Genomic DNA, 12,250 nt, shown 5'->3' with positions numbered 1-12,250 from the left:
GCCTCTTCTTGAGTTTACGTTTAAAAGTTGGTATCCCACAATTCCATTGGAGCAGGTGGGTTACATAATTATGTACAGACATTTTATGTTAATTAGATAGATTTTTGGACAATTGTACCTATTTTGCATGGCCTTTGTCCAGATTTTTGATGTTTCCAGGTTGAAAGGTATGAGCACTCCATATGCATGGTGTGGGAGGAGAATCCACAGTCTTCTGCACCAAAGACAATTATGCTACTAACACTGCTTGCAAATTCTACAGCACAAACAGTGACTGCCATTTGCTAAACAAAACCATTAGTTGCACATTGAAAATAGGCTTAGCATGAACAATGGTAAACCTCTCTTTGCCTGAAACTCACAATTCCATGAAAAGGAACTGAAACTCATCATCCCTTGAAAGTGCACTGAAACTCATAATTCCCTGAAAATGTACTGAAATTCAAACTCCCAATTCCGTCACCAATCTGGTAGTTGCTATACAGGATTCAGGCTCTTGCCTCCTGTAATCAAATTACAGGGTCAAGCCTGATCAAGTTAACCAGCCCCACCCCCACCCCCCATCTAGAGTATTACATACCATACCTCCATACCTCTCAACCTCTTAGCACAAAAAATCTGGACGAAGCCTAAAATAATGGAGATACAATGTTCTAAAAATAGGGAGAGATATTTTATATCTTGCTCTTTTTAACTTAGAAAGTTGATAGAATAACATGATTTGTGTTAGCATGCATTTTCTGAAGGATATGAAGTCTGAAGCTCATATATATGTCCTTATTTAATTACTACAGTCCTCTGTGATTTGCCAGAAAACTACAAATTTTATGAGAAATAGACCAAAATTGAGACTAAATCTGGGTAGTTCAGAGGTATGTTACACTCACAGATACACCTACCTTCTCTCTGATCTCTCTTACACACACCTCCCTTTTCTCTGCTCTCACACACACGCACACACACACCTACCTTCTATCTGCTCTCTCTCTCTCTGTGTCACACATACACACACACACACACACACACACACACACACACACACACACACACACACACACACACACGCCTAGCGTCTCTTTGCTCTCAAACAGCAACACAGCAACACACACATACACAAACCTAGCCTTTCACACAGCAGTGCACACACGTACAAATACATCTTCTTTCTCATACAGCAGTATACACACACTATCTCTCATACGAACAGAATGGCTAGTTTAAATTACATCCACACACATACATATGCATACACACATTTCTCTCTCATATAGAAACATTGAAACCACTAGTTTAAATTATACACACACACACACACACACACACACACACACACACACACACACACACACACACACACACACACATGCACACATGCACACACACACACACACACACACACACACACACACACACACACACACACACACACACACACACACACACACTGTGGCATTCACAAAGATATACACCTATGTCACACACATACATATGCATAACACATTTCTCTCTCATATAGAAACATTGAAACCACTAGTTTAAATTATATACACACACACACACACACACACACACACACACACACACACACACACACACACACACACACACACACACACACGCACACGCACACGCACACATGCACACACACACACACTGTGGCATTCACAAAGATATACACCTATGTCACACGCATACATATGCATAACACATTTCTCTCTCATATAGAAACATTGAAACCACTAGCTTAAATTATACACACACACACACACACACACACACACACACACACACACACACACACACACACACACACACACACACATGCACACACGTGCTTACCTTTTCTATAAATGGAATGGCTAGTTTAGATTCTGTGCACTAGTGAGGAAAGGGTTTACATTTATTTTATTTATTTATTTATTTAAGTTTGATGACCGAGGAAATCCACTGGGCCAAGAAGAACCCATTTACAGTGGAAGCCAAGGAAGAAAAGCTCCACAATAATTGCAAGTTACATTTCACATGTTACAACAATACATAGTTCATACAGCTAAATTGAACATTTACAGATAAGCTCCATGATATTTGTAATTGGCTTGTCACAATTTTACAAAAATGAAAAGACATAATTCAATACAGAAATTTCAACATTTACATAAAGTGAATATTTTTGTTATAAACTCAACTGTAGGTTTAATATTTCAAAATATATAGCTACTAGCCATTAGTTGGATAGGAAAATATTATGCATGGAGAGGGTAATAGTATATTTGGGACTGGAGAGTATAGTACAATAGATATTAGAGAGAAAATTAGTTTTTAGTAGTGGCAGGATTGTTTTGGGTGGGATGAAGTAATAGTAGTGGTAGCTGGATAAGTCAGTGCAAGATGGAATGGGGGGTTAAGTTGAAGCGTGGCAAGGGCATTCCCATTTGGAAGAAAGATAAGAGAGTAGCTGAGATTTGAAATTTGTGTGGTTAGGTAGGTTGCATAGGTGTGTGGGGAGAGAGTTCCACTGTTTAGCTAAGGAGTGGGACAGCAGTAGATGGCCAGGAGGTCATGCAGGTTTGTGGACCTGAAGGAGATTTTGGTCTTCGGATTTGAGTGAGTGGTTGGGAATGTAAAGTTTTAAGTTAGTAACGAGAGCTGAGCAGTTGGCAGGTTTAAAGATGAGTTTGTGGGCAATGGTGAGTTGTAGGTAACTGAGGTAGTTGGGTAGTTCAAGCCAGTTGAGAGTGAGGAGGGAATGGCAGTGGTGGGATGAGTTTTTTGAATTGGTTGCAAATTTGTAGATCTTGTGGTAGCAGGATTCAAGTTTGGACCAAAGGCCAAGATGGAGATTGGTGAAAAGAGGCACACCATACATAAGGGAGGAGATAAGGAAGGTGGATGCAAGAGTTTGATGGGTAGAGGGGCTTAGGAAGTGGTTGTGCCTGTAGAGGAGACCTAACATTTGGTGGATGTTCTTGATTGTGAAGTGGATGTGGGTGTCAGATTTTAGTTCTTCATTAATAATGATGCCAAGAAGCTTGGTGTTGGGAACAGTTTCAATGTGGGTGTTATTTTGGCTCTGTATGGTGAATGTGGATTTGTCAATGGAGTTTTTGGTAGGGGAAAAACCATTAGTTTAGTTTTATTTGCATTTAGTGCCAGATGGTTAGACTGCATCCAGGTTTCTGTTTTGGAGAAGGCTAGTTGGGTTTTTGCTAGGAGCTTGCAGGAGGAACAAGGCTGAGCAGATGATTGTTGAGTCATCTGCATATTGGATGATAGATGAGTCTGGGATGGATTGGTGAAAGTTGTTAATGAATAGGTTGAATAGAAGAGGGCCATGAACAGAACCTTGTGGGACACCTGTGGGGGTGGGAAGGAAGGGGGAGGGTGAAGTTTTCCACTGGACAACTTGTTGGCAGTTGGACAAGTAGCTGGAAAACCAGGTGATGGTGATGGGAGAGAGGTGTAGGGTGGAGAGTCGGGATATAAGTAGGGTGTGTGAGATGGTGTCAAAGGCCTTTGACAAATCTAGGAATAGTGTGGATACGAACTTGCCTGAGTCACGTTTGAGGTTTATAGTGTCAAGAAAGGAAAGAAGGGCAGTCATGGTGCTGTGGCCAGGGTGGAAGCTGTGTTGGGTAGGGGAGAGGAGATTGTTTAGTGTTGGGTGTAGCATGAGTTGTGCATGTATTGTTTTCTCTAGTATTTTAAAAAGAGGGGAAAGGATGGCAATTGGCCTGAAGTTGGTGGTATCAGTAATTTTGCCACCTTTGTGGAAGGGAATGATGTAAGCATGGTGCCAGATAGAAGGGATGTATGATTCTTGTATGGATCTATTTATAAGAATAGAGATGGAATAGGCAATGCTGTCTGCAGATTGTCTGCGGAAGGTGGGTGGAAGGCTGCCGGGTGCATTGCGACAGGGTTTGAGTTTGAGGAGAAGTCTTTTTATAGCGCTTGTGGGATGGGCTTGAGGCATACACACATTTCTCTCACATATAGAAACATTGAAACCACTAGTTTAAATAACACTCACACACACACACACACACACACACACACACACACACACACACACACACACACACAAACATATACACACATTGGTGTGCATGTGACGCACACATAGTCTTCCTTAAAGTAGAAGACACAGCGGTGTTAAGAAGTATTTTTTTTTTGTTATGTTGAAGCCTCCTGACCAGAATGGGCCCTTGAATCCATGGGGCCCTGTCTAACTGTCTATGTCACCAAGTGCTAAATCAGGCTCTGCTTAAGACTATTTCTGCTCTACCAGTACCCTCTCTCAGGTAGCATCACCTTCTTCATGGTGGGCAATACTACTCAATCACTGAGTAAATTTGTGGACACCTATCCAGTTATCTAGTCTATGTTTAAAGGAAGATAGTGACTTGCACTGCTTAACATGCACAAATATTTCATTCCAGAGATTTGGTAGGTGCTGGGTTATAAACTGATCCCTCTGCTATGTTGTATTTATCTGTAGGTGAAGATTTAGGTCCCTGTTCTAGAACTGGTGAAGCCACTGGATATGCAGAAATACAGGAGCTCCAGGGAAGTGGATCTCTAATAGTGCAGTAAGCAAGACTGTTCTCCTCTCAAAACTCTATAAGACACTGAATAAAGGGATAGCTTCTTGCCTGTCTTAGTAACTCAGGGACTTTAGGCCTCTGATCTTTTTTGGTTAGGACCTTTTGACGTCTTTCTTATTGTTTAATATGCATAGTGAAATATATCCCAAAGAGAACATTGTACTTGACAACTGGTTTGATCAATGCAGAGTTTAAGGGATTGATTACCTATTTATTTATTTGTTTGTGTGTTTTTTGTCTATTTATTTACCAGGAAGGTCCACCTGGGTCATGCAAGAGGCCCCTTTTTAGTGGAGGCCTGGAGAGAAAAGCTCCAAAAACATATTTAGTAATCTGCATTATCAAAAGAAAAGATGAGGTTAAGGGCTCATATTAACTTTTAAGAAAATAGCAAAATTCTAGTGTCACTGATGAGAGGAAAAACTCTGTGGTCTGAGAGGAGGAAAAGTACATGGTAGGTGGCAAGTGACTAACCAGGAGATCAAGAACAAGGACAGACTTTAGAGTTAAGGAGGTGAGCGTGGAGATTTGTCATGAATCTATTTTGAGTTTGAGGCTGTCTTGAGTCCAGATGGCATCTGGTTCCAGAATATGGTCACATGGCATGAGTACAAGGTTTCACCATTTGAACTTGAGATCTTGTCTTGGTAGGTAACGTATTTATGTTTAGAGTGGAGTTCTGTTTTCGGACAGTGCCACTTCATTAGTGAGATTAAGGAAGAACATTTGGATGGTTGGTGCAGAACAGTGTGAGTTACCTCTTTGCACTTTGATGATATTCCTTTAGTAAATAAAAGGATTTCATAAAACCATTGTCAAATGGACAGAAAACAGGGAATTGTCAACCGAAGTTCCATGGTCCCTGACTATATTTTTATTTTGTAGTAGTGTGTTGTCTGAAAAGTATGATGGGGGAAGGGGTTGTCTATGAAACGTGACAACGCTACACTTTTTAGAATTTAGTTTGAGCCCATTTATCTACACCAAGAGTTTACTAGGTAGGGTTTATTTCACAGAGTTTTGGTGTCAGTGGGTGCATTAACAACAATCCCAAGTTTGCCGTCGTCTTTGTTAGCCAGAAGTCCTGGCTCTCTACTTGGAGATCAGAGAAGTAAATGTCGAAAAGTAGAGATCAAAGCAACAAGCTTTGAAGGACACTGCTGGTCACTTTCATACTTTCAGATGAAGTGGCTGCATCTCACATTATGGATTTTGTCTTTCAGCTACTGCAGCTGTACACATGGTAGAATGTAACCAAATATATCCTGATAACTGCTTGTCATGGAACTTTGGGCAAAAAAATGATACAGTGTGACATCCATTTAAAAATGGTCTGCCTTGAAGTTGGCAGCCCTTTTTTTCCTGCAAAGGGCCACATAAAGCAAACCTGATTTTCTGAAGCCTTGGTCCTGTCCAGATATACCTCAAATTCTTGTGCACATTCAGGGAATGGAGTATTCCATCCTGTTTTGGGATAGGAAAAAACACTGGGAGATGGATAGCCTTGCTAAAAGCCATATCTATCACCACATTTGGTATAAGTGATGGGTTGTACACAAGTAACCCAAGGAAGCCCAAAAAAGACTCCCTGCACATCAATGCCTGCAACTCTAACACTGTGATTGCCACCAAAATCACTGTTGTCTATCAGGGAAATTGTATATGTGCTAAATTCACTGGTTTAATGGAGGGGTTAGCTTTTCCAGTGTGAGACTCAGACCCCCAAGGTGGTACAGTAGCTGTCTTGGGTGGCATGAGATGTAAGAGTCCTTCTGAAAAGTTACTGCATAGCCCTCCCACTGGAAATGGAGGTTCCATAGGCAAGCAAGCTATTATGGCTGATTGGTGGACCTTAATAGAAGAATGTTCTATTTCTGTGATAAAAAACACTGTTAAATATTTTAGGGCCTGTGGTACTTCAACTTCCATATTACGAAGTTCCTCTCCCAATGTAAGAATTTCTTAATTTGCCAGACATGATTTCCTTATGCTTAGTTTCCTGGCCTCCCTTATTATGAAGAACATGTCCTGGGACAATTATGTCCAAAGGATAGTGATGCCTTTGGAACACAAGTCACTTCCAGGCTGCCAGTTCAAAGTTACATATTCCCATGTATTATCAGGATGCCCTTGCTCTGGGTTAATAGAGCCACATGCCTGGTCAATATCTTTGTTATCACCTGTCTAAGATGGGAGAACTGCTGCGTCCTGATCCAAGTAAGGGCTAAGGATTATCCTCAGCTGCTACTCCTGAATCTTTTGGATTATTTTTAGGATTAGAGCAGAGGTGCAAAGACATATAGGAACATTTCCTTTTAAAGAAATACTGAGTATATCCACTGTCCAATCATTGTGCTGTTCTCTTCTAGCACAAACCCTTTCAATGTGACAGTTTTAATGTAAGGTAAAGAGATCTACTTCTGGCATACCCATCTCTAAGCTGGAGACAAAGACCTATTTGTTTAATTGCCATTCATGCAGTTCTGCCATTGCCCTACTCATGTGTCCCACTAGTAAATTTCACTTACAGGCATATAAACTGTCTTCAGTCTCAGATTCATATTTATATGTATGACCAGTTCCCAGAAGGCCATCCCAAGCAGCTGATAAGAATGTATTCCTCCCTGTTTGTTCACATGCAAGACTCCAGTGTTGTCTGTTACAATTCTGAGGATTCCTAGGATGCAGAGGGACTTTAAAGTTGCCACTGCATTTTGCACTTCTTGTATTTCCTTTAAACTTGTATGCAGTTTCACCTCTACCCTCTCCAAGTACCCTACATCATTACTCATGCCACATATGGTTCTCAGACCTGGTATGATGCAGTTATATAGTTGGGTCAGAGGGCAAAGAGGTATTCCCCTATTTTTTGTCTGGCTTATATTCCCTAAAGCAGCTCCTTCTTTAAGAAAGATAGAGCTGAGAGGACATTGCAGTGTGCACTTACCTTAAGTGCCAGTGTAATTTCCACATAATCAGTCGTGCTTGGAGTTTGTAAAGAGAAACGCTCAGGAGCATTCCACTTTTTTTATTAAACTATATTTTTTTATATAATATCATCACAACTGAATGTGGTTGTCACTTTCAGAACCTGCTATCTTTCAGTAATAAAATGGGCTGATTTTTATTTTAAATGCATCTGATAATTTGTATCATTTTAAGTGCATTTCCAGTGTTATTCCCACGCATATAAAAATGTAAATATCCTGAATATTCTCAGCCATTATTTTCAGCATTTATCTATATGGTTTAAAGAAATGTTCTTTGAATAGTGATTTGTATTTGACAAGTCTTTTCAATGCACTCCTCAAAGATATCTTTTATAGGGCAAAGAAACACAAAGCCAGAGCTTTACAAGTTTAGAAACAAGTATTGCTTTAAATAAATATTTTATGTATATAAAATCACAGTCTCTTTTATTTCCATTATCACTGTAAACTAGAAATTAACGTGTTTGAGGGCCACACTGGTAAGGTCATGTTAAGAAGTGCAGGTCCATTCACCTCTTACAGTCTGCATGCTATTCAGCTACTTGCTAAGGATTATATTCTCAAGGTAAACATAGCAAGTACACATCCCCTAGCATAACATGCAACAAAATTTTAAATGCCAAAACCTAAATAATATACTCAGTTACAAAAATACATCTGATCAGGTCAAAGCATTCAGTTAGTCTCACAGCTGGAATGGGTAGATTGTCAAACAACTTAAAATAAGTGCCTCTGCACTGCAAACCATGTTCTGCCGCATGCAGATATCTTACATTTTTTTGAAATACCGTTGCATGTTACTAAGGAGATGAAGATCAGTGTGACACAGTCAGGCTAAAAGTTGAGTGGAAAATTTTAAAGTGTAATCACAAAACTAGTAATGACTTCAGGGCATCAGCAGAGCCTTTGAGTTCAATTACCACAACAGGAAGTGAAACTTAAAAGAGCAAGCAAGTACAGGCAGTTGGGGTTTTAAACAAAAAAAGCAATTGCAGGCAGTCATATTTTAAGAATTAGTGAAAAGCACAGGTTCAGAACCTATATATATATATATATATATATATATATATATATATATATATATATATATATACATATATATATATATATATATATATCTACCCAATAACAATTTACTTATTTTTAATATAATAAATATGCTTTGAATAGGAATATAGTGATTCATGAGTTATCTATGAATATCTGACATAAAATGCAGTAAAAGATGTTATCTCTTTAGCTACAAAGACCAAAAATGCAACAATAAAATCAGTAAATGATTATAGAACCAGTCTACAGTTGAAGGGGCAAAGCACCTGTCTGCACCACTAGTGACTAAGGTGTGATCAGTAGATCCTGTGTGGTCAGTCAAGAGCAAAAGGTTGCAGTGACTGGGGTCGGCTCACCTTCCTTGGGGTATTATTAGCGTGTTAATCATCCACTCATGGAAACTAAAGTGAAACACTGGGCTTTGAAGGAATTTTTTGGAAGTTCTGTTATCAGCGCATTTTTTTCTGTGTTCCCTCAAAACACTTACATATTATAGAGCACCTGGGCAAACATGCAGTTAAGTATATTGCACTTTGGATTCAAAGTAGCTGTATCCTCCTACTCCATGTATGATGGCCTGGAGTCTTACTTACCCTATGGATTCTGCCTTTCTTGAGTTCTTGATCGCTGCAGATGTTAGGATTGGCCCACAAGTTAGAGGGAGCCCAATTATGCAACACTCCACACTGTTATAACTGAAAATACAAATGTATAACAAACATGAATTAATGGATTTTATAATGACTGGTACAATTTTTAAATATTCAGAGATCAAGCATGGCCAGGGTCTGCAACAACAAACTAAAAATGAACACAGCAGTAATACAATACAATGCTCAGTTTGTTTTTGTTAGCATTATCAATACTGCCCATCCTAAAAAGCAGTAATTGAAAGAAGGTTCTGTGGCTGTAGATACCATGTGTAAAAACGGTGCAGTAGTTGACCCAAAATGCAGAAGAAACATTACATGGACTCCTGTATGTAGAGCAAGTCATCAAGATGTTGGCAGACTCCATCTATCAAAACAAAATCCCAAACCAAAAATTACAGGTGAAATTTAGCTTGTATTGACAGAGCAAATAACTATTGATAGGGTACATTTGAGCTGATTCCTAGTTTTATATAACACCATAAATTGTGTTAATTGCAGAATAACTTGTTGCTTTCACCATTCTGTTGATGTTTAAATAATGTGAGGGAAAAATGAAAGAAGAGCAGCAATGCTTTAAGCTAATATGAATTATTCCTACAGATTCACTTTAGGACAATGACATAGAACATGTTTTTTATGCTGACATTTTGAAATGACACAGTCAGCAGGCTTGTCTTAAGAGCTGCCATTAAATTTAGAAAGATTGTACAATAGCCCAGATATATTTTATTTTGCAGTTTATTAGTACTCGAAAAAGACATACATATTTTAACTACAATACTAAGGTGATATTTTCTTCAGCAATGCTTTAGTAATTGTTTCATTGTTAATACCAGACACAGCTTGAACCAGAAATAAAATAGGGTAGCCTTTTATAAAATCATTAATGCTAATGACAAATGTACATTATTGTCATAAAAGAAACTTAAAATAAAGTATATAACAACAGATTCAGCTACTAATACTAATCAATGTGATGTCAGTGTATATTAGCATAATCCAAGAAAAAAGTGGTTTGACCTTACACTTTTGTTCTAGTCATCTCATGATGGTTGCTTACAGCACGTCAGCTTTTGGACTTACTCCATTTTAGTTTTGTCAGCATTGGTAAAACATAACAATCCATATAAGATAGCTTGTGACTATAGAAAGAACCATACAAACATGTTCATGCATAGATGTGGGTGTGCCCACTAACATTTTGAAGGCAGGTTAAATTTCACAGAGGATGTACCTTGAAACAACAAGGCTCGTTCTTCCATGCTTCTTCAAAAGCTGAAATTGTGAGGATGTTAAGTTATGTCAATGTTGATAAAAAGTACATGGCAATGCAAGCTCTTTTCAATAGCTCCGTTAAATAACTTCTTACATTTTGCTGAAAGCAGATTACGTTTGGGAAGGGTTTTCCAATTGGTAAAATAAGCATAACCATACATTTCTAACTTCTTTCAGGCTGTATGACAACCTTTATTCCATATTTTCATCTTGCTGTTTAAGAGAAAAAAATCTAAAAGATCTAACTATTTTAATTATTGATGGTCTCAGAGAATAGAAGGATGGGTAGACAGAAGCAATGAATTTATGTTATTGGTCTTTAACCATTTCTGTAGGGCTAGGAAGCAGTCTGTAGTGGAGTAATAATTTTTGTTCTACTAAGAGATAATTTGTTGCTGTTCAGTACCTGATGCCCACTATGATGATATGGGTATCCATGACTATGGTATGGCCTGGCATGCTTTAGCTAGAATAGCATCCATTGATTTCCACAGGGTAAATTATACATTATCTGGAGTAATGAAGAATAGTCTAATGTTGTTAGTCATAGTGGCATACTGATACTCCCATTAACTTTTAAATTCATAAGTTCTCATTATAGTATTCTGGCCCAAAGACTATCAAAGAACACAGACTCCTTAAACATAAGATCAAATTTCTGATCTCCGACCTATTTTTCTAGTCATGTTTTGAAACACTTAAAGATATAGATGTATTTATATATATACCAGATGTTTATTCCATGTTATTTGAATATTTTGTGTAATAAATGATCCATGCAAACTAATCATATGAACCAGAAACATAGAGTTAGAATGATTATGGGTTTTAGTATTTTTTATTCACTAAATTTAGTATGGCCTTTGGTACATCAGTCTGAAAGACATTGTGGGCCAAGATTAGCTTCCCTCTAAAATGATAATGAATTGTACAAAGATTAAGATATCAATGGATACTGACAGATTTATTTTATTAAACCTCCTCTGCACAAGTTCTAGCTTGCTAAGCTGACCAGATGCATGAGGACTAAAGGAACTACTATATTCTAATAGTGGCCTAATATATAATTTATACAATTCCAGCAGATGAGAATCTTGTCTCAGGGAGATGTTCCTCAATAATAATCCTATGTGTTTCATTGCTGTAGAAATGAATATATCTACATGTCTTTAAAATGAAAAAAAAAAGATATTTCCGATGCAGTCAGATCCTTGTACCTTTTCACTTTAGTTAATATGTATCTTGTAGTATCAATGATTATTTAGGTATATGTCTACCAAAAACATAGTATTACATTTATTCACACTAAATCTGATACCTGTTTTATCAGCCCATTCAGCTACATCATCCAGGTAATTATTATCACTGTAATCATTCTTACCAGTAATTGCAAAACCAAATTTACAATCAACAGCATACTTATTTACCCATCAAAATGTACTTCTTGTGAAAGTAGCAAATACAACATTAAAGAGCATTGGTTCTAACGCATAACCCTGTGGTACTCCATTCTGTATTATTAAAGGTTGAGAAATATTCTCTTGAAAAACTACAGATTGAGTTTTTCCTACCAGCCACTTAGATATCCAGTTTACCAAATATGGGTTGAATTACTAAGTTAGGCAACATATCAAATATTTCAGCCAAATCCAAAAATATTAACACTCTTGCTAATTCC

The sequence above is a fragment of the Protopterus annectens genome, chromosome 7.part1 (assembly GCF_019279795.1).
Source record: "Protopterus annectens isolate FY-2018-M chromosome 7.part1, PAN1.0, whole genome shotgun sequence".
In the NCBI taxonomy this organism is placed as follows: Eukaryota; Metazoa; Chordata; order Ceratodontiformes; family Protopteridae; genus Protopterus; species Protopterus annectens.
This window is presented reverse-complemented; position numbering follows the sequence as displayed.